The sequence below is a fragment of the Anabrus simplex genome, chromosome 2 (assembly GCF_040414725.1).
Source record: "Anabrus simplex isolate iqAnaSimp1 chromosome 2, ASM4041472v1, whole genome shotgun sequence".
Lineage (NCBI taxonomy): Eukaryota > Metazoa > Arthropoda > Insecta > Orthoptera > Tettigoniidae > Anabrus > Anabrus simplex.
Window position 1 is genome coordinate 1,041,413,296 of NC_090266.1, and position 24,543 is coordinate 1,041,437,838.

General features: G+C 40.0%; 1 protein-coding gene across 2 annotated transcripts in view; it reads left to right on the top strand.

Annotated features, from left to right (window-relative positions):
* The window catches only part of LOC136864679 (transmembrane protein 121B), an 83,887-nt gene that overhangs the window by 34,708 nt on the left and 24,636 nt on the right, over positions 1-24,543 (top strand). The window contains exon 3 of one of the 2 annotated variants that reach the window (XM_067141990.2): positions 3,454-3,607. The exons of the other annotated variant lie outside the window; for it this stretch is intronic. The gene's annotated coding sequence lies outside the window, so the exon portion shown is untranslated. The remainder of the gene's footprint in view (positions 1-3,453; positions 3,608-24,543) is intronic. 2 annotated transcript variants of the gene reach the window in all.

A 24,543-nucleotide genomic window follows, 5' to 3' on the forward strand; every position in this document is an offset into this window, starting at 1 on the left:
CCAGGTTGATTTTAATGCATGAGTATTGATTAAGAATTGAAACAACTGCTTTTTGAAGTGAAAGTGAAGCTAAATGGCATTAGATGATGTACATGTAATGTTTATGTGGAAATAACATTAATTTACACATATGATGTATTTGTAATACCTTAAGAAAAAGTAGATTGTTCCAAATCATTTCCCTAGTATCTTGTTTACTTTGTCCTGCAGTTCATTTGAGATGGAGTTAAGTAGTAATTTTCTAACAGAAGGGTCGCTATATTGAGCGTGTTGCACTGTACTTGTAAAAGTGTCACAAGAAATTTGCTTTTATCTTCCCACTCCAAATAGAAAGGGCATGAATGCTAAATTGAAATCATGCAATTTAGAAATGCAGGAATTAGTTACTAGAATTAAGTTACATATTAAAAAATGTAACAACGCAAAAGATAATCACAGGCGTGCGGCTGTGAGCTTGCATCCGGGAGATAGTGTGTTCGAATCCCACTGTCGGCAGTCCTGAAGATGGTTTTCCGTGGTTTCCCATTTTCACACCAGGCAAATGCTGGGGCTATACCTTAATTAAGGCCACGGCCGCTTCCTTCCAACTCCTAGGCCTTTCCTATCCCATCGTTGCCATAAGACCTATCTGTGTCGGTGCGACGTAAAACCACTTGCAAAAAAAATAAAAAATATCAAGAAAGAAATGTTGTTACTGCAGCATCTGGCAGTGAAGATCAAAATTTCGGGACATATCCAGTACTTTTGCCTTCTGCTTCAAAACAAAAGAGACCATTAGTTATGAATCAGCTGTCCACTGAGGAACCCTCTCTAAGAATTAAGCCAAGTCAGATTAATCACTTTGTTGTCTAAACTAGTGAAAAACAAGAACAAGACTTAGGTAAAATGGTTGCAAAATTCTGTTATGCTACAAACAGTTCCTTCCACTCCATTAATCATTCAGAATTCAGAAGACTTTTATGTTGTGACCTGGCTATACTTCTCCATTAATTATCTGCTGCTGTAGCTGGACCCCTTCTTGAAGAAATTTATCAAAGTGAGAGATAGAAGTGTTTCAAGGATTTATTTGAGAATTGTATGTGCTTAGATGGATTGTCAAATGTACGTAATGAGCCCAAAGTGTGTATTACAGTGATCAGTGAAAATGGGGATCTCCCTCTGTTCAACACAATTGATACATCTGGGCATCCCCACACACAGACTACTTAATTGAACTTTCAATAAATTCAGTGAAAAAGTAGTGAAAGTGGATTAAAGTATAACGTGATAGGCTTCATTACAGATAATGCAGGCAGTATGGCAAAAATAGGGAGTGCACTGAAAGAAAGGAAAGATATTGATCTAATTACATGTGGCTGTTCTGCTCATATTTTAATCTTCTCTCCCAGAATTTTACCAAGAACACCTCAAACAGAAAGGAACATGTAGTAGAAATTGTGAAATACTTCCACAATAATAACTGCCAGTGCAAAATTTAGGAGTGAAGGAGGACAATCATTAATCCTGCTTCAGGAAGTTTGATGGAATGCGTTGTCTGACTGCCTTTAATCTTACATTAAAAACTGGCCACTACCGGTAATCTGAAGATTCTTACATTAAAAACTAGCCACTACTTGTGAAGATTTGTGAAGAAAATAGAGACAAGATTCAAGATTCCATTAAGAGGGAAGGTTAGTGACCTTCAGATAAAGCAAAATTCTGATGACATTTTAAATATGTTAAAATGAATAGCACTGACCCTTGATGTAACCCAGAGAAATTACTACAATTGGAAAGCAGTGAAAGTGTGGAAAAACACTAAAAGTGTGACTTCGGGGAATTACAAGTGTGAAGGAAATCTGGAATTAATGTCACAAAAACTATGATGTTTGAAAAATGTTATCACATTTTCTGGCTTTCATTGTTCATTCAGTATTAAACAACTAAGAATATGTTTTACATCCATTCAGGCATGAATGTGCATTTCAATTTGCCCAGGAAAAACTTCGTTTCTGTCAAGCAAAATCTCAACCCTTCATTTCAGTAATGTTTACCAGTGAAGTGGTACAAGGTGTGCGTGCTTTGCAGTGGTGGAAATCTCGAGAACATGTCTTTGGCAAGTTGGTAATAGACAAAGTTATGTAACTCTTAACAGGTATAGCATCACTCGCAGATGTAGAATGTGTTTTCTTTGTTTTGTGTTGGTCATTCAAAATGAAGAGATAGACTTGGTGTAGACAGAGCGTCCAAGCTCGTGTTTTTGTATAAGCACTTAAATAAGGAAGGTATGAATGTGACTGAATATGAACTAGTTTTGAAATGGGCTTGGCGTAAAGAATAGTTTCTAGTGGTATTTTTTTTAAAGAATATGTCACAAGAACTGGTTTAAAAATATATTTTAATATATCATACCCCAATCCAAAATATTGATAACACACTGAATTTAGATTCATCCTTCATTATTCACCGTTGGTACTTACACAATGATACATATACGAATCTGAAAATAATATCAGATGATTAGTAAAAATGTAAAATTGAAGAAAAAATCGGGTTTAAATTAAAATAATTGGTTTTCAGTTTTTAATAAAAAATCATGATTTTTTTTTACACCCTGACCTGTGAAGACTGTGGCAAAAGCCAAAGGTGTTAAAGCTTAGGAGATTATTGAATTTCTTGGCTTGTTCTTCTTTTATGTTTTTCTTTTATGAATTATAAATGGTCTGATAGTAGAAACCATTGCAATATAGATCTGAGTTACAAATTGATGTTAATTTTAATTTCACAGGAATTTGCAGAATATGTAATGAAAGACTATTCTTAAACTTTGAGATGATGTTGTCTCTTCACAAGTGTAACTAAGTATACTTTTAAGTAAGAATATCTGTAGTTTGTAATCTGAGAGTACTTTGAAGTAATAAACCTGTTTTAACAGTTAAACATTTATTATTTGTATTTGTCATAATGTTGCATCAATATCTGTGTGCACCGAGTTGTAGAATTTGTAGAAAGTGATGGCAAACTATTATATGAAGTAAAATAATTTGTAAAATATGCTTAAGTCTTTGTAAAGTGTAAAATATTTTTTTTTACAAACATGCATTGATTTCTTTGTGAAATTTTACCATGTTCTAAATCTTTCTTTTTTCTTTCTTTCAAGAATATAGAAATCTCCCTTATTTTCTTCCAAAATAGTTGGCAACCCTACTGCTGCTTGTTCATTTGCATTAGTAATGGTGTGGCCGTAATATTCGGAGAAATGTTTCTAGGACTTGAAATGAGGCTCCATTCCAGTAAGAAATTAGTTGGGGGAAATTCAAAATATTCTTACCCATATTATTGTTGAAATCTTACATCATCTGTGTTCAAAACATTCAACTTTGACTTCCACGTCTCTTATAGAATATAAATTAACACATATGATGATGGAAGCTATAATATTATGAAATTCGTCATAAATCTTTTATTTTTCAGGTGGCTTTCTTGCATGGTCATCATCATGGCAGATATGTTCAGCATAGGAGTGGAATTAGCAAATCATCTCTAAATCAAAGAAGTGCTAATTAAGCATCATAATTCCTGTTTAGTTCCTGCATTGACCTAGAGATTGCTTTTGGTTGCTTTTAAAGTAAGAGTTCCTTATTAGTAAATTTTATTTACGTAGGATTTTCTTTTGCTAGTGGCTTTACATTGCACCAACACAGATAGGTCTTACGGCGACGATGGGATAGGAAAGGCCTGGGAGTTGGAAGGAAGCGGCTGTGGCCTTAATTAAGGAAAACCATCTTCAGGGCTGCCAACAGTGGGATGCGAACCCACTATCTCGTGGATGCAACCTCATAGCCGCGCACTCCTAACTGCACGGCCAACTCGCCCAGTGGAAATTTATTGAACACAAACCAGAAAACTGTAGTATTTGTCTCACATACCGGTAGTTAAAGTTTGGGGGTGTGATAGTTGTGTTACACCATCATTGGCTTCTCAACAATGCAACCACGGTTTGAATCCCAGCCAATGCATTTGAGATTTTTAAAATAAAAAAAAATCTTGTCCATTTGGCTCATATTCCACATAAACCTGGAGACACTGTGGCTATGATCGTGATTGTAAGTGTCATTTATAACTGCAAGCTCTTTGCTCAATTACTACAGTTAGTGGATAAAGTCTCCTTTAACTAGTGGTGTTTTAAAAAGAAATTTCATCAGATATTTCATGAGAAAGTAAAAGTTCATTCCAGTTGATCATTGTTCAGTGAATTTTTGTTGTTATTATCCTAACCAGATTTCTTATGGCAAGAAAAATAAAACAATTTTAATGCAGATTAAAACAAATTGTCTAACACATAAATGTTAATTGGTTCATGTATGTCTCTTGACAGGTTTAACCACAAATTTAACTCATGTAAGGGCTCTAGGAATGTATTTGGTTTGACTTGGTGTGACATAATCAATTACGTACTTTTTACACATTGCAAATCAAAAGGATACTTAAGATGTATTCATAAAATCTTGTACATTGAAATAATCACATAATCATATGAGCCAAATATTCTCTCAAAATACCAAAATAATATAACATTATTGGCTTTATGTCCCACTAACTAATTTTATGGTTTTCGGAGATGCCGGAGTGCTGAAATGTTGTCTCTTAAGAGTTGTTTTGCGTGCCAATAAATCTACCGACACGCGGCTGGCATATTTGATCACCAAAATAATTTAGTTCTAAAAATATTCTCACGCTTTTATTTAAATATAGAATTCTTGTTACTTTACTTTAGCTGTCATTTGATTTGAGTATGATGTGGGTTACTGTAGTCACGTCCTACTTCATGAACCGTGGGCAATGGCTGAGCTGCCTGGTAAGTGGACCTGAGTGGATATCAGTTACTAAGAAATAGGAGTGTGTATCTCGGCTCGGACATATTCTGAGTCGTGGCCCTCCTTGTGCTGAAGCGGCTAGGACTATGCAATCCACTGGTGGTCCCTAACCTGTTAGATGAGAGATCCTCACTTGCATGTGTGTTAGTAAGGGTAGCATCCGGCTTCACAGAATTTTCATTGAGCACGCTCCGAACGTTTTAAGCAGGCTTGGGAGCTATGGGAGTAACGGAGTCCCTCTCTCATTTGAAAGGCGAGGGATTCCTTGGAAACAAATTGGCGAACAAAATGGAATGGAATTTCATGGGGAGCTATCGATGTTAATGGGGCTTATGGAAGAAAGAAAGTAGAACTGGCTGAGTCAGCAAAGAGGATGCGTCTGGATGTGTCAGGAGTTAATGATATTTGGGTAAGGGGAGATAACGAGGAAGGGGTAGGAGGTTATAAAGTTTATCTGATGGGTGTTAAGAGAAGGGCAGAGTGTGAGTTAGGACTGTTCATCAGGAATACTATTGCATGCAACGTAGTTTCTGTTAGGCATATAAATGAGCAAATGATGAGGGTAGATTTGGCGGTTGGAGGTATTAGGACGAGAATTTTCTCAATGTATTCACCATGTGAGGGTGCAGATGAGGATGAAGTTGACAAGTTGTATGAAGCATTGAGTGACGTCATAGTCAGGGTAAACAGCAAGGATAGAATAGAGCTAATGGGTGATTTCAATGCGAGAGTTGGAAATCGAACTGAAGGATACGAAAGGGTGTTTGGTAAATGTGGGGAAGATATGGAAGCTAAGAGGAATGGGAAGCATTTGCTGGACTTATGTGCTAGTATGGGATTAGCAGTTACAGATACATTCTTCAAGCATAAGGCTATTCACCACTACACGTGGAAGGGTGGGGGCTCCAGATCCGTAATAGTCTCTATCCTAACCGACTTTGAATTCAGGAAACCTACCACGAATGTGAGGGTTTTCCGGGGATTTTTTTATGATACCACGATATGATATGTAGTGAACTAAGTATCTCTAGGCCTGGGATAGAGAATGTGAAATCAGTCTGTAGACTGATAAGGGTAGAAAATCTCCAGAATGAGGAAATTAGACAGAAGTACATGGATATGATTAGTGAAAATTTCCAAACAGTGGACGGTAAGCAGGTTCAGGATATAGAAAGAGAATGGGTGGCATACAGGGATGCTGTAGTAAAAACAGCAAGGCAATGGCTAGGAACAACTGTGTGTAAAGTTGGAAAAAGCAAACGTCTTGGTGGAATGATAAAGTGAGAAAAGCTTGTAAACGTGAAAAGAAGGCGTATCAGAAATGCCTCTAAACAAGGACTAATGCAGATGGGGAATTATTTTTAGAGGAAAGAAACAGAGCGAAACAAAATAGTTGTTGAATCCAAGAAGTCGTGGGAAGATTTTGGCAGTAACTTGGAAAGGCTAGGTCAAGCAGCAGGAAAATCTACTCGACCCAGACCAGCGTATTGTCTCGGGGCAACTCTGGTTGGATGGTGTGTTGCGCTGCAGTGTGACGAAGCGTGCATTGATAGACGGCTTGTTTATCATTGAAATAGGTAAGCGCAAGACAATACTACGTGATAATGGAGCAACTTGCTCCAGAGAAAGCAAAGTCTACTGAAAGTCAATTTAAATCGAAGTGGGAACTTCATTATTTTTTCATCAGTCATGACGATAAAGCTAAATGCCTAATCTGTGGAACAGTAATTATGTGTGTAAGAAAATGATGTATTGAAAGACACTACAACAGAATATATTCAGTAAATTATGGTGAAATCATAGGGGGCATCAGAGAGGAAGATTTAAGGAAGTTGAAAAATCTTGAAGAGCATTCTGTAGTCACAAATGAGGTTTATACCTGTACTTAAGCATTTTTATTTTGATTACAGGTCCTGCATGAAGTAGTTTATTCTGTTTACAGTCCTCTCAAATATGAATTTGTTCTTATTTTTTGTTTTTGTTATTCCTAATACACTTTATTTTCTAATTTGGGGCAAAGAAGATGAAAGGTGGTGTGACACTACTCTTAGAGCTAGTTATAAAGTTTCTCTATGTTTAGCAAGAGCTTGAAAGCCATTTATGAAAGGGCTACTAAAAAAGAGTATATTTTTGGAAGTAGTAGAGACAATGAATCGTATATTACCTCCAGCATACAGGAGACTACCACTGTCCACTATGACAATAACTCGGCAAATCAGTGTTGTTGCATGGAGTTTGCATGAACACTTGGTTGCCAAAATTGAAAACTCATTAGTATACTCCATTGCACTTGATGAGTCAGCGGATATTAGCTACACGGCTCAGTTAGCCACTTTTGCATGGTGTAGACAACGACCTACATGTAATGGAAGAGCTCCTGGATATGATTTCAATGAAGGACACTGCTACAGGGGCAGATATTTTAGAAGCAATCAAAATCTGCAGATGAGGGAATAGCTATTTTCCGTGACAACAGATGGAGCGCCAGTAATGCAAGGTTTAATAAAAGGGTTTATTGGCTTACTGCAGAAGTAGTTTAAAATGCCAAATTTGCCTTCCATTCATTGTTTCTCTCACCAAGAGCCTTAGCGCAGCACTTATCGGTCTTAATGATGTGATGAACATGGTGATGCGTATCGTGAACTATTTTTGTTCTCACGGCCAGTTCAAATAATTTTTTTATTTCATTTGAAGAAGAGTATCCAGATAATAACCCCTACCACACAGAGGTACCTCAGTTAAGCAAGGGAAAGGTTATTTCCCAAGTTTTTCAAATACGCCATGCCATTGCTGAGTTTCTTGAGGAAAAAGGGTATCCAGAGCCATTTCTAAATGACCCTGAACGGATAGCTGATCTAGAATTTTTAGCAGACATTACAGCTCTCTTAAATGATCTAAGTCTGAAGGTCCAAAGAGAAAGTCATCTCATTGACGAGATGGTCAGCAAGATAAAGGCTTTCCAACAGAAAATTAAACTCCTCAAAAACAACCTTTCAGAAATAAATACGGAACACTTTCCTCAGTTAGGTAAGCGATATATAAATTAAAATCTTTAATAAGGCCCTAGGTTTAAAAAAATTGCTTTATTCAAAACGTTATTGTGGTTTTGTTTGATGGCACCTGTACGGTAAGGAGTGTGCTTTGAAAAGTACATCGAGATACTACAAACCCTTGAAAACGAGTTTAGTGAGTTATTCCCAGTAATGTACTGATATATCACTAACTAATACCAATATAGTTGGTCCGTTATTGGACATTATAAATTTTCCAGCTAACTCATTCCTGGTTGCCAGCGTTTCGCCCCAGTGTGCTAAGTTGGGCTCATCAGTTGGTAAATAGCACACCTACCAAGATGCATGGCTAGTGCACACCATGGAGGCCACTGCATAGGCTACTTGGAGCCACCGGCAGTGCCTATGTCCAATAACAGACCAACTATATTGGTATTATAAATTTACTCATTCAGAACAAATATTTCAGGCTCCCTATGGGAATCAACTTCTACATCATATCAGAAACTGTAAAAAAATATATATTAGAATTTAAGGTGTTTTTTCTTACAGTTTGCTTTACGTCGCACCGACACAGATAGGTCTTATGGCGACGATGGAATAGAAAAAGGCTAGGAGCGGGAAGAAAGCATACGTGACGTTAATTAAGGTACGGCCCCAGCATTTATCTGGTGTGAATATGGAAAAGCACAGAAAAACATCTTCAGAGCTGCCATCACTGGTTATGATGGTCACATCAGCTCCATAGTAGATACTTTAGCCAACAAGGCAGGGTTGTTTATCATGGTTGCTGAATTGCTAGAAAAGTTGTATGACAAAAAGGATGGTCCTGGTTTGATTTCAGGTCATGTTGTACCATTTTAGCTTTGTACTAAACTTGTCCGTTGATATTGTGGTCATAACCCCTGGACCTCCAGTTGTATGTGAAATCTGAACAACAGGGATATAACTTTTTTTTTTTTCAGAAGTCCCACAAGTATTGGCAGGGATTTGAATCATGACTGCCTTGGTGAGAAGCCAATGACAGTGCGACTTGGCTCTTGAGCTTTCACTGTACTTAAAATCTCTTATGGCATGTACATAATCATTACATGACCTAAGTTGCACATAGTGGGTGTACCGAGCGAGTTGGCTGTGTGTGCGGTTAGGTTTGCACACCTCTCAGCTTGAATTTGGGAGGTAGTGTGTTCGATCCCCACTGTTGGCAGCCCTGAGGATGGTTTTCTGTGGTTTCCTATTTTCACACTAAGCAAATGCCGGGGTTGTACGTTAATTAAGGCCTCGGCCGCTTCCTTCCTACTCCTAGCCCTTTCATATTCCGGACCTATCTGTGTTTATGCGACATAAAGCAAATTGGTAAAAAAAACTTAGTGTATTTATGTTCTAAAAATTTCAAATAATCTTACAAAGAAGTTGGCAAAAATGTATACAGTTGGACTAGGCAAAATAGTGACTGAATGGGTGCCTATATTTCTAGAAAATAGAACTCAGAGAATTAGTGTAGGTGAGGCATTATTTGATCTTGTAATCATTAAGAGGGGAATTCCTCAAGGGAGTATTATTTGACCTTTGTGTTTTCTTATGTATATAAACGATATCGGTAAAGAAGTGAAGGTAGTAGGTAGGGTCCCTCTTCGGAGGCAGCCCTTGCCAGGGAGTGGCGTCCCTGCCTATGGGAGTCCCAGAGCACTCTGACCCGGTGTGTAGCATTTGGTAAGGGTCCCAGCTCAGGGTTACGAGTGAAGACCTTAACGGAATCTACAGCGGAGAAAAGGCTTTAAATGACAATATTGAAAAATATGGTATGAAAATGAGTGTGGAGAAGAGCGAAACAGAGGAGAAATGGAAGGATAGAGTAGTGTAAATCTATCTAATTATGGACTAATTGAAATGTCTCGTGCAGCATTCGTTAATATCAGGGGGACAAAACCTTGAAGTTTGTCGAATAGTTCAAATATTTGTGAAGTGAAATAATGCAAGATGCAAAGTTGGATAAGGAGATAAGCTAAAGGGTACAAGGGGGAAATATATTCTACCAGAATGTAAGGAACCTATATTAACATATGCATCAGAGACTTGGAATTTGATAGCAAGAAATGAGACTAAAATTCAGGCCAGTGAGATAAAGTTCTTGAAGGGTATGGTAGGGAAGACAAGGAGAGACAGAGTACGAAATGTTGAGGTCAGGAAAGAGATAGGGATAGAAAAACTGGGTGATAGGATAGAGAAGAATAAATTGAGATGGTTTGGACGTGTTATGAGGATCGAGGAGGGAATGGCACCAAAGCAGGTGTTGGAGGCTAAGATAGAAGGCAAGAGGGAGGCCTAGAGCAAGATGGATGGACTCTGTCAAGAACAGTGTAAGAAAAAAGAAGACCGGACTGGAATACAATTACTAAAGAGGAGTGGTGGACAGACAGGCAATGATGGAGAAGTGCCATCACACCTCGACCTGGCAGGAGCTGGAAAAGGGGATGTGAAAACGAAGAAAAAAAACATACTGATGTGTAAAGAAGTGGAATCCCAGATAAGGCTTTTTGCAGATGATGTTATACTGTATAGAGTAATAAATAAGTTACAAGATTGTGAGAAACTGTAAAAAGACATTGAGAGTATTGTGAGATGGACAGCATGCAGTGGTATGATGATAAATGGATTTAAAAGTCAGGTTGTAAGTTTTGCTAATAGGAAACATCCTCTCTGTCTAAATTACTGCATTGATGGGGTGAAATTTCCTTATGGGGATCTCTGTAAGTACCTAGGTGTTAATACAGTATAAGGAAAGATCTTCATTGGGGTAATCACATGAAGGGGATTGTAAATAAAGGGTACAGATCTCTGCACAATGTTATGAGGGTAAAAGAGAGGGCTTGTATGTCTTTGGTAAAACCCCAACTAGAGTACGGTTCCAGTGTATGGGACCCTCGCCAGGATTACTTGATTCGAGAACTGGTCAAAATCCACAGAAAAGCAGCTCAGTTTGTTCTGGGTGAATTCTGACTAAAGAATAGCATTATGAAAATGTTGCAAAGTTTGGGCTAGGAAGTCTTGGCAGAAAGGAGATGAGCTGCTTGACTAAGTGGTATGTTTATCACTGAGTTTACACAAGGAGTATTTTATTACTCCACCTATTCAATACAGTCTACTGTTGCGTGGTTAAATGAACATAGAAACTACCAGATTTTAAGGTACATGTTTCGCCCCTCTTTTACTGGGCGTCATCAGCCTTATTCAACCCTAAAACAAACATTGGTCTGAGAACCTTATCCAATTTATATAAACTATGCTGTTAAACTCGTAATAGTATTGAGACTGTGGTTCATTATATTTACAGTACAAGGATACTTAAACATATATATACACACATTAAAATCACTTTAAAAATATTAAAATGTTCGTCTAAAAGAATTTTGTATCACATTATTTCTTAAAAATAATTCACGTTTGAATCTGAAATGGATCCTCTTCGTAAAATGCTTGAACAATAAGCAACACTTGGGGACCAGAGTATCGAACCGAAGCGTCAATGGATACGATTAGTATGATAAAATGTGCATGTTGAGGGTGAGATCTGTTTTTAAAAAACATAAGGGCTAAAAATGCATGGTCAATTTGAAGACGATATGGATTAAGTTATCATAATATGTTGGGTAAAAATTTTCATATAATAACGAGTGCTAGTAGACATTGGAGTGTAGGTCAGAATTGCTGCTAAAACTATTCATAAGAGTTAACTATAGGCCTGTATGACAATCTCATGGAGACGTAATGCCTCTTGTAGGTGACTGTAGAAAAGAATGTGGATGTTCTGTAATGAAACAGAAAGAGAACTTGATTTCGTGTGATAGATCGTGTAATTTCACTGAAAAACATTTGTTAAATGAAAGGGGTAGTTACTCATTCACCAAATACACTGACTGACAGAGCAAATGCAACACCAAGAAGGAGTGGTTCGAAAGGGATGAAAGTTGGGGAAAAAACAGAGACGGCACGGACGAATAATTGATGTTTATTTCAAACCGATATGCAGGTTACACATTGCGCACGGCATCGACTCAGTAGGATGTAGGACCACCGCGAGCGGCGATGCACGCAGAAACACGTCGAGGTACAGAGTCAATAAGAGTGCGGATGGTGTCCTGAGGGATGGTTCTCCATTCTCTGTCGACCATTTGCCACAGTTGGTCGTCCGTACGAGGCTGGGGCAGAGTTTGCAAACGGCGTCCAATGAGATCCCACACGTGTTCGATTGGTGAGAGATCCGGAGAGTACGCTGGCCACGGAAGCATCTGTACACCTCGTAGAGCCTGTTGGGAGATGCGAGCAGTGTGTGGGCGGGCATTATCCTGCTGAAACAGAGCATTGGGCAGCCCCTGAAGGTACGGGAGTGCCACCGGCCGCAGCACATGCTGCACGTAGCGGTGGGCATTTAACGTGCCTTGAATACGCACTAGAGGTGACGTGGAATCATACGCAACAGCGCCCCAAACCATGATGCCGCGTTGTCTAGCGGTAGGGCGCTCCACAGTTACTATCGGATTTGACCTTTCTCCACGCCGACACCACACTCGTCTGCGGTGACTATCACTGACAGAACAGAAGCGTGACTCATCGGAGAACACGACGTTCCGCCATTCCCTCATCCAAGTCGCTCTAGCCCGGCACCATGCCAGTCTTCTGAGCGGACGCCGGGAGTGCAGGCCTCCTTCAACCAATCAACGGGAAATTGTTCTGGTCGATATTGGAACAGCCAGGGTGTCTTGCACATGCTGAAGAATGGCGGTTGACGTGGCGTGCGGGGCTGCCACCGCTTGGCGGCGGATGCGCCGATCCTCGCGTGCTGACGTCACTCGGGCTGCGCCTGGACCCCTCGCACGTGCCACATGTCCCTGCGCCAACCATCTTCGCCACAGGCGCTGCACCGTGGACACATCCCTGTGGGTATCGGCTGCGATTTGACGAAGCGACCAACCTGCCCTCTCAGCCCGATCACCATACCTCTCGTAAAGTCGTCTGTCTGCTGGAAATGCCTCCGTTGATGGCGGCCTGGCATTCTTAGCTATACGCATGTCCTGTGGCACACGACAACACGTTCTACAATGACTATCGGCTGAGAAATCACGGTACGAAGTGGGCCATTCGCCAACGCCGTGTCCCATTTATCGTTCGCTACGTGCGCAGCACAGTGGCGCATTTCACATCATGAGCATACCTCAGTGACGTCAGTCTACCCTGCAATTGGCATAAAGTTCTGACCACTCCTTCTTGGTGTTGCATTTGTTCTGTCAGTCAGTGTATTATGTACTGTACGTCCTAATGTTTCAGCAGCACTACCTTGTTTGTTGTTCCTACACCTAGTGTTGTATCGATGCGCTAGAGGTGGTGGGAAATGCTGAGGGGGAGAGGAGGTAGGTGGAGCTTTGCATGCCGATGCTAACATAGGAGGGGGTGGGGGGGGTTGTTTGGAGGAGCAAGCGCAGGCTTGGTATTTAGAGAGATGAAGGGAGTTTTTAATTCTAAGGATTTAAATATCTGAGGGATCCTGTTATGGTTTGGATTAAGTGCACTTAATAACTTACGCATTCAAGTGTGTAGTGTACTTCTGACTTCCATGTCGTCTTTGAGATTTCGATCTTTATTATATGTTTTGTCCAAAAAGATGTTTATACTCTCTAATTCATTGAAAAGTTTACCTTTGCCTGTATTCCTGATTGTTGTGAGATCCTTTTCTATTGAAGTGCTCATTGCTGAATATTTATTATGTTTTTCAGCATTAAAATGCTCCATGTATCTTGTATAGAAGCTTTGTCCAGTCTGTCCAACAAAGAAAAATCCACACTGTGAACATGTTAATCTGTAGACTCCTCAACCTGAATATCTATTGTTATAATTAATATGTTTTGAGTTGTGTTAACTATTCTAAAGCCTATGTTCATATTACACTTATTGAAAGTGATCACAATTTGGTGGAGGACAGGTCCTCCAATTGTTATCAATTTATCACAGCATTAAGTCGCATGGAGATGGTCCGGACGACCACCGCTGCATGCGATGGAGCTCTGTGATGTTCAGACATCATCCTGCAGCGGTCAAGGAGTGGCGCATATTCCAAGAATGGTGCTAGGTCATCTTAGAGAAACCGCAGATAGGATTCTCTCATCAGAGGTCTCTCAAAGAAATGGGGACCAATGAGATGATGACGCACGATGCCACACCGTTTGTTCATGGGTCACATTGGAGTTGGGCAGACGGTCAGAATATTCTCTTGCGAACTGCAGTCTATCCTGGAAGGGCCAAGATCTAGTTTTGCCCCTGTTTCATTGGGGGGGTTGGTTTCTCCATTTGTTAATGTTCGGCCACTCATTTTTATTTGATTATTCTTCATAATATTAACAAGTATCAAAATAATGCCGTAATAAAAAGTCTTTTTAACAAACATTAAATAAGGTAAAAAAAATTAATTTATGATTAAATCATTACTTAATCACTAAACAGAATCCATGCTAAAACCATTTAAGTTACTATTGAAGTAACTATTGTACAGCGTGTATAAATTACTTTTGGTGCATTATGCCTTTGTTAAGGATGGTTTCTTGAAGGAATTTGTTAAGAATGGTTGCTCGGTCTTAAGTGTGGACATAAGATTTTATCCTTTACTTGTAAAGCAAACAAAAAAAAAATTGGTCCTAAAAATCAGTAAATATTTAAAAAGTCCACCTATGTGGTTTAGCGGTTAGTGTGATTAGCTGCCAGCCCCGGAGGCCCGGGTTCGATTCCTGGCTCTGCCATGAAATTCGAAAAGTGGTACGAGGGCTGGAATGGGGTCCACTCAGCCTTGGGAGGTCAACTTAGTAGAGGTGGGTTCGATTCCCACCTCAGCCATCCTGGAAGTGGTTTTCTGTGGTTTCCCACTTCTCCTCCTGGCAAATGCCGGGATGGTACCTAACTTAAGACCACGGCCGCTTCCTTCCCTTTTCCTTGTCCATCCCTTCCAATCTTCCCATCCCCGCACAAGGCCCCTGTTCAGCATAGCAGGCGAGGCCGCCTGGGCGAGGTACTGGTCATCCTCCCCAGTTGTATCCCTGTCCCAGGACACTGCCCCTGAGGCGGTAGAGCTGGGATCCCTCGCTGAGTCCGAGGGAAAAACCGAACCTGGAGGGTAAGCAGATTAAGAAAGAAAGAAATGTTTATTTGAATGATTATTCCAATAACAATTTTAAATGGTAGTGAAGTCGTACGTGTTATTTCCCTTTGAATGATGAACTCAATCACTTGAAGTCCATTTGTGAAGTGTTAAGGTTTCTGTTCTGCTCAAATATAAACCAGCTGTTCCAATAATAACACAGGACGACATAAGGAGTGGCCTTCTTGCTTTGTCAGTTTTTCTTTTTTTTAGTTGTACTTTTGGTTTTATGTGTTTTATTGATTTTTCTTTTTATAGAAAAACTATATTTCTTGGACCTACCTTGTAGATGGGCATTTCATTACAAAATCTAAGTTGATGGCCCTTTCATGTTCTGATAACAGACACATTTTATGAAGTGCATTCTAGATATGTCACCAGAGGTGTACTTATTGTACAGAGTTTTGAAAAACTGTAGACTCTTCTTGTACTGTCTGTTAGTGGTTTTTCAAGTACTTGCTGCACTTTGAATGCCAATGTAGGTACCGATCTGGACATTCTCAGTTGCCTTGAAAAAGACAATACCAGTACAAAAGGTAATAGAAAGAAATCTCTACCAAATTTTTCATGGAACCATTCATATGCATTCGTTGTCCTTTCTGAAGATGTGGACGATGGTGTCCATTGATTTGGAAGGAATGAAGAGCTGCTATCAATGTAGTTTTCTACTAGGTAGTTAGAGAACTCTTGGAAGTTTAGGTGTTGTCCTCCACCTGACCAGCAATCCAACATACTTAAAACAAACACCCAGTGCAACCATTTTCCAGCTTCCAGTGTCTCATTTTTGTATTCCTGGCTCACGCCAAGCTGTTGAATTTTCCTCCACCACACCCGGGACAGATGGAACCTGCACGCCTCTCACATGTACTAAAGCCCAAGATGATCGGACAGCATTTTGTTGCGCTATCTCAAAGCGAACTGTTGTGTGTCTTGGATTGAAGTGCAACTCATACTCCTCGCAGTTAGATTTCAGGTGATTAAATAGGCTTTTGTATGTTTCTTCTGTCTTGTTGGACAATAAGCAAACAAGCAGAACATAGTTACCATTATCTACGCCGTGAATAGTAAAAAAAAGTTAAAAGTACTTTGGTGCCTAGGTAAAAATACCATCCATTAAAATATTGTCATTTTTTGTCAACTTTTGCAAGATATTCCAGGTTGCTTTTGGGACAAAAACGTTTTCCTGTCTTAAGTTTAACAGCAACATTTGCTTCCCTGGGTAGTAGTGATGCTGTCTAATCTGTCATGGATGTCACTGATGCATTTAGGACGAGGAGGAAGCTTACTTTTTTTTTTTTTGCGTGGTTGAGGTTTCTTCACACTCGATCCATGTCTTCACGTGTCATTTTCTTGCTAATATCTAAAGGCGCAGGCACAATTTACTTCTTTTATCACTTTTGCGGGGAGTTTGGATAAAGTTTCTGTCGCCTTGCGCTTCAAACTTTTGGAAATGTACTGCCTGTATAATGGCTTTCAACAAAACACCATCATCATCTGTAAATAAGTGCTCAAGAACAACTTTTTTTTAGTACAATGCCACTTTTAACCGCACTGCGTTCTATTATTTTTAACTTAAAACCTTCCAAAACTACTAATTTGAAACCTTTCTCACACAGCATAGAAAACATGTTTGCACTGCTCTCACTCATGTTAACAGACTGAATGTGAAAAGATATACAAGGGAGTCCAGTACTGGGAATTCCAATTGAATGCCACTCGCCCAGTCCTCCCCCACCCCTGCACGGAGGCTTGAAATACAAAGTTTTGAGTATGAATTCTACACTGTATTTAAAACTTATTTTAGCTGTATATTTTAACTGATTTCCAATTCTTATTTTAACTGATTTCCAAAAGTTGTGACTACTGGGGACAATTTGACCCTCACTCCAAGCTGAACATGGGCCCAACTCAACAGTCTTTTTTATGGACATCACTGACCGTGGGCCCAGCTCAACATCCTCCCACATTAATGCCCCACTGTACCTGAAATGCTGCCTGTCGTACCCAATGGGGATTATCCACCCTCCAGTAATGCATATTATGTCGATTAACAGTTCCATTTTTGTGGAACCGTACTTCATCCCTAAGTAAGATCGCAGCAAAAAAAGGCAGGATCATTGTCCACATGTTGTAGGTCCGACTCATTGGCTGAATGGTCAGCGTTGAGGCCTTCAGTTCAGAGGGTCCTGGGTTCGATTCCTGGTCGGGTCGGCTATTTTATTTGCGTCTGATTAATTTTTCTGGCCCGAGGACTGGTGTTTGTGTTTGTTTGTCCCAACACTTTCCTCTTGATATTCAGACAACACACTACACTACCAACCACCACAGAAACACGCAATAGTAATCACATCCCTCCATATAGATATCAGAAAGGGCATCTGGCCGTAGAACATGGCCAAATCCACATGTGCGACACAGTTCGCACCCGCAACCCCACAGATGTGGGGAAAAGTGGAGGAAGATGATGATGATGCTTGTTGTTTAAAGGGTCCTAATATCTAAGGTCATTGGCCCTCCAGAAGAAGAAGTGTCCACATACTGTAGGGTCCGTTGACAGGATTCCACCTGTGCTTCGAATTTACGATCATGAAGCTCCTGATGTAGATGCAGATGTTACAGGTGAAACTGTTGGGTATGCAATATCTGCATAACAGGTGCCCGGCTGATGTTCTCCTGTGCTATGGCTCGTGTGCTAGTCTGAGGGTTTTGCCAGGCAGCATCCAACACAATCTCTTCATTCTGAACAGACATCACGGGGTGGTCCCAAACAGGCTGTGTCCTTCCCAGGGACGCAGTAGCCCGCAGACGTCTTTCCACACCGAAATGTCATGCCTGTCAGTTGTCGTCTATCTGGATAGTGTTCTTGATACAGGCATTGTGCTTGGTGTGCATTCTGCCTAGTTTCTCCATGAATGAGTAACATATCCACATACTCGTTGCTGGAATAAGCTTTGTGTTATGACTTGCCTTGAAGGAGGGGAGTTCATAAATCTACATACTGTACCGGTTACGACTTGTACATGAGTATTTTTTGAGTATAAATAACATTTAATTATCACGCGTGATGTTCTGAGCACGCCTGGTTTGTTTATCGTCAGCGGGGCAAAGAAGCGAGTGAAGGACAGCTGTGAGCTGTGACGTAGCCACAGGGGCTAGCTAGACCGCCCGCCCATCACACCACGTGTTCCCAGCCTGGACTCGTATATTCTAGATTCCACGTCACATCTTCCCAAATGTTCGACGGGGAAAATTTTGTAACTCCCGTAATAATTATGCTAGCGGCTTGAGCGATATGTCATCTTGTTTGGGATCACCTGAACGTCGCAATGCTCGAGTTTTAAGTAAATCCATTGAGGGATTAAGGAGATATTCAGTCAAGCCGTATTGTGATGTAGACGTCCCGGATCGAATAAAAGGAGGGCCCACTGTAGCCTGTTCACTCAGTTACACCTGAGTAGTCAGTGTGGACACTCTCGCTGCTACTATCGTCGTGTAGTGACAGTCCCGACGAGGAACTCTGTAATTTTTCTAAGTATTCATAAAGTGAACTTGTATTTTTTTCGAGTGTGGGAGAACGAATTCTTCCAAGTATTCTCAAGTGGACTTGCAATATTTCGAGTGTTAAAGAACATTTTCTAAATTCATAATTGGACTTGTATTATTTACGTGTGTTAAATTCATAATTGGACTTGTATTATTTACATGTGTTAAAGAACGAATTCTTCATAAATTGAACCTGCAATATTTGCGAGTGTTAAGAGACTCATTCCTCTAATAAACAGTGATTTACAAACTTTGCTAGCAATGATCTCTGAATGTGCTCAAAGTTCCCGTAAGCATAAATTTGTGATTTTGCCGGTACTGGTTCAAAGACTTATAAACTTTGCCGGTGATGAACTCTAATTTCATTCAACGTCTTTAAAACATAAATTTAGGATTTCACCTGTGTTTATTCAAAGACTTGGATACCTTGCCAGTGATGGACTGTAAATTTATTTGTGTGGATGGACTTGTGTTTTTCGTACATGTTCACTCAAAGACTTGTACATTCGCCAGTGTTGATTCAAAACTTTATAAATTTCGGCAGTGAAAGACTGTAAATTTATTCATGTGGATGGACTTGTGTTTTTCGTCCATGTTCACTCAAAGACTTGTACATTCGCCAGTGTTGATTCAAAACTTTATAAATTTGGCCAGTGATGAACTTTAAATCTATATAGATTTTCATGTGGATGGACTTATGTTTTTTCGTCCGTATTCATTCAAAGACTTGTACCTTTGCCAGTGATGAACTTTAAATTTGGTCATAGTTTCATGAGAAGGAACTTGTGTTTTTTTTTTTTTTTTTGCCAGTATTTACTCAGAGAGAAGACTTTTGCTAGTGGTGAACTCTGAAATTATTTATAATCCTCGTATACAGAGACATATCATTTTACGAGTGTTAAATTTTGAAAGTCTTGACGAATAATAACCAGTGACTTCGCTAATAGGTGAATCACCCAAGGTTTTTATGAACTCAGATTTATCAGTACTGCGAGTGACCTTGGAGACATCAACCCTCTCAGTCATGTTGGACTGAGGTAGTAAATGATTATCTGCAACATCACCAGGATCATCGGCGTTCAACCTGGGCCTTGAAAGTTCGAGGCATCTCTACCTTCTACCAACCCAGACAGTCCAGCCGCTTCTGTACGGAGTCCCTGGAATCTTCTGGAACGTGTTCCAACCTGCTCGGCTTGGTGAACCGGAGAATCCGAGCCATATTATAGGACTGTGTGGAAGACAACTTATATCTACCTGGAGGTGATGTGCAATTTCATGTCTTATATGAACAAACTCGTGTTCAGTCAGAGTCAGAGTTTTCTTGTAGATAGGACCCTACCTCCTGTACTGAGCCCTAGCTGCTAGTCACCCAGTTTTAGCCCTGAGAACTATATTCTTGCTTACTTTAAAATATAATCTGAGAGTCGGGCTCTTTTACCGGTACAGAGAGGAGGGTAATATACGTGGCGCCCAGCGTGGGGCTCGATAGCTAGGTTAACAGTGCTATCAATTAATAGACAATCACAACACCCTGGACGTGGTGTTCTTTTTTTTTTTTTGTTTGTTTACAAATTGAAAGTTATGCCCTGGACGTGGCAAATAATTTGTGTTTTATGTGTTCTTTGTCATATGGTTGATTTCTATGTGTTGATATATGATTAACTGAGTGCTTTTGAACTTTTAAAGCCACTGATATTGCAATTTCTATTTGAAATTTTCTAAGTGTCACATTTTGAAATATTTACATTGCTCTAAATATGGAAAATATACTAGCAGCAATTGAAGCCCTTAGGCTTAATATGAGTGAGGCTCATGCCAATTTAGAGACTAGGCTTACTTCAACTTGTGCTAACTTAGAGCGACGTCTTACCGAAACTAATACTAATCTTTCTAGCTTGGCTGAAGCTAATGTTCAAACTAATACTAATCTTTCTAGCTTGGCTGAGGCTAATGTTCAAACTAATGCTAATCTTGCCAGTGTAGACCAACGTTTAAATAATTTAGCAGAATCAAATGCCAACCTAGATAGGCGAATAGCTGAATCAAATGCTAAGTTAAATAATTTAGCAGAATCAAATACCAACCTAGGTAGGCGGTTAGCGGAAGCTGATGCCAGGTTAGATAAGCGCTTACATGACGTGGTTCAATCCCAATTTACTGAAATGAACACGAAATTAGAATCGCGTTTCGACCAAGCAAGTGTTAGGATAGAAGAAAGATTCTCTGAGTCCAATAAAAAAATTGATGACCGATTTATGGAAATTAATTCTCAGCTTACTCGTAACATCGAGGAGATGAGAAAAACTATTAAAGATCAAGTCTTAGAAGTTGTTAAGGAATATTTAAAGAAGGTTGTTCCTTCCGTTCAACAGCTTTCACAGGATATTGAGGAATTCAAGGCTGAATTTCAAGAGTCACATGGTCAGCTTTCGCAAATGCAGGCTAAAATTGTTTCTGTCCAAGATACTCTTCGAGACACGGTTAAGAATGACATTTCCAGAGGTGGAAATGAAGTCACTTTATTAAAAGCTAAGCAGGGCGAGTTTGACAAAAAGTTCACTCAGCAAGCCGATAATACGACCACACAAATTAGTCGTATTTGCAAAGATGTTGGTGAACTTAAAACTGAATTGAAGAACGATGTCAAACAAGTCGAAGGAATAGTCCAACTCCAGTTGGGAGATGTCAAAAATAATCTCGAACAATTAGCCACTAAGGTTGTTAATCTTTAATCTCGAGACACTACCAGACCTATTTCTAGTTCGATAGAAGGAGTTGAAGGAACGTCTTACCAGACGACTATCGTTAAAATCCAAGAGGAAAAACCTCCTAAATTCTCCGGTAAAGAAGATTATACTGCTAAAGAATTTCTGATTAATGTAGCGGGATACTTTCAAGAACATAAGATTAGCGAGGATAGAAAGCTAAGAACAGTTACCCGATTACTTGAAGGCAAAGCTCTTTCTTGGTATTCCGTATTCAAATCTAATTTCAAGGCGTATTCTGATTTTGAGAAGGCTTTAATTGACTGTTTTTGGAACGCAGAAACTCAACACCTTATCAAACTTCAACTGTATTCGAGAAGGTATAACACCTCCATCAATACTTCTCGATACGCAGATTTTTTATTATCTCAGTTGAAGAAGATGCAGTATTTAGATCCTCCTCTGCCTGAGAAGGAACTTATTCAGGTTATTACATTACAATACCCTTCTCACGTTCAAGAGATCTTAGTAGCTGCGAACATTCAGAACTTGGATCAATTCGATGCTGTATTACGACGTCTTGATACTGCTCATGCACAGGGTACTTTGAAACCGAGCAAGAGTAAGGACATAGCTGCTCATCCAGTTCAGGTTAATGCTTCTGAACAACCACGACAAAGTCCAGAACGAACGGATAGAAAGGAAGAAAGGGATACTCAATCATCACCTACGCGGTATAGAGGGTTTAGGAAACGCCCATACCATGGCCAGATGCCATACCAAACCAAACCTACTTGGTTAAAACAAGAAAAGAACAAGAGAGTAGAGACTCAAATAATTCGGACTTGCACAAACGATGGAAGGAAACACAGGACTACCTCCATCAGATGAAACAAGAGGGTCATCAACCTGGAGTGACTTCTCTTGAATATCAAGAATATCGTAAGAGAAACAACACCTTTGGTCAAAATCCAGAATCCACAGGTGCTATTACAAAAAAAAAAAAAAAAAAAACTTAAATTTTTCTAAAATAAGATTGCCTGAAAATGAGGAGGTCGGGTCATTTCACGTAGACATAATAAATTATTGGCACATCGATGATGACTTAGTGTTTGAGGACGAGTTACCTATTCGTCAACATGTCCAACGAAGTTTACCCATAATTAGTATTACCATTGGGGGATTCCAAGTATCATCATTAGTGGACTCGGGAGCGCAAGTGTCACTAATTTCTGATAAACTGATAACATTGATTCAGGATAAATGTGATCTTCTGATTTTGCCAGTTACACAAGTGAAGATCAAGGGCATTATTCCTGACCGGAATATCAAATGCAAGCAGCAAGTATTCCTTGAGTTCACCATTAATGAGGAAGTGTGTGAACATGTCTTTCTGATAGTTTTGCCTATGAAATTTAACCTATCTTGGGTTCAGACTTTTTGTCTAAATATAAGGCTACTATTGACTACTCTGCCAACACCATTCATCTATGTAGGATTGGATCTCTAGAGTTGCAGCTGGTGGATGGTGAAGATTTTAGGCTTCAAGGGATTGATTTACCCTGTACACAAGTTGATGGTGTGATTGGCGATGCCGCCCCAGTCGACCAGGTACTGAAAGAAGAGGCTGATCCCGAGGAAGAAGAGGGACCCGTGTCAGAAGAAGAAGGAGATCCCGATGGAAGGGGGACCCATTGATGAAATTTTAAATGACAAAGGGCCCGATTTTTTCACCTACATCTCCAGTGTAACTGAAGCCCCAGATTACCACCCTGACATAGCAGCGGCGGAGGAAGAAATCTATCAGGCTTATCTGGACGTCTTTGATGAGAAGCCCGGAGAAATTAAGAATTTTAAGCACCACTTCAACGTCAAGGATGCTTCGCCTTATAAACACAAACCATATCCAGTGCCCGAGAAGTACATGGATGAAACCAGGACACTGATTCGTCAGATGGAGGCTGACGGAATTATCTCAAAATGCGTTACGCCCTATATTAATCCACTTACCATAGTAAGGAAACCCGATGGTAATCTACGTTTGTGTTTGGACGCTCGTGCCTTGAATGACCGACTGGTCCTTGAATATGACCACCCTCCTCCGCTGAAAGATGTCATTAAGCGATTTTATGGAAAGAAATATTTTTCAGGTATGGACATGACATCGTCTTACTTCCATATCGTACTGGATGAACATAGCCGGCTCTTCACTGGATTTATCTTCGACAATATTACCTATTTCTTCAACCGGCTCCCCTTCGGCATCAAGAACTCGGGAGCCGTTTTAATAAGAGTGTTGGAAAGCCAGTTATCTGATGAAGTAAAGGCCATCGCCACTATTTATGTCGACGATATCTTGATAGCATCTGATACATGGGAGCAGCATTTGGAAGACATACACACTGTACTTAAGGAATTGAGAGAAAAGAACTTCAAAATTAATTTGAAGAAAAGTCGATTTTTCAAGACGGAAGTTCTTTTTCTTGGGCATGTCATTAGCGGGGAGGGCATCCGCCCAAATCCTGCCAAAATTCAATGCATTGCGGATTTTCCTAGGCCTTGCAGGATTAAGGAAGTTCGGCAATTCCTGGGACTTTGCCAGTTCTTTTCGCAACATTGCCCTCAGTACACAGAAACTGTAGCGCCTCTCCAGGAATTACTGAAGAAAAACAATCGCTGGAAGTAGGCTACTGAATGTGAGCAATCCTTTATTGCTACTAAAAGGATGCTCAAAAATAATGTGCAGCTCTGCTATCCTAATTACGAATGGCCTTTCCATATTGAATGTGACGCCAGTAAGATAGGAATTGGAGCCGTTCTTTACCAAGTCGACCCTAATAGGCCCGATGTCAAGTTGTTCATTTCATTTGTGAGTCGGAAGCTTAGGACAGATGAAAAGTCATACACCATTACGGAGCTAGAAGCCCTAGCGATTGTATATTCGCTTTTGTATTGGAGAAAGGTTGTCTTTGGGTTTCCAATCACCATTTACAGGGACCACAAGGCACTTACCTTCATTCTGTCTTCCGACTTTACGAATGAACAAGTCACCAGATGGGCATTATTCATCCAACAATTCAATGTCTCTATTTTGCATCGATCTGGAAAGAACAACGTATTAGCCGACGCTCTCAGTCGGAATCCTTCCGATGCGGCCGTAGCTTGTCCAATTTCAGTCACTAATAGTGATGACGAAGAATTTCTGAGAAAACTTCGATATCTAGCCCAGGCCCAGCGGAGAGATC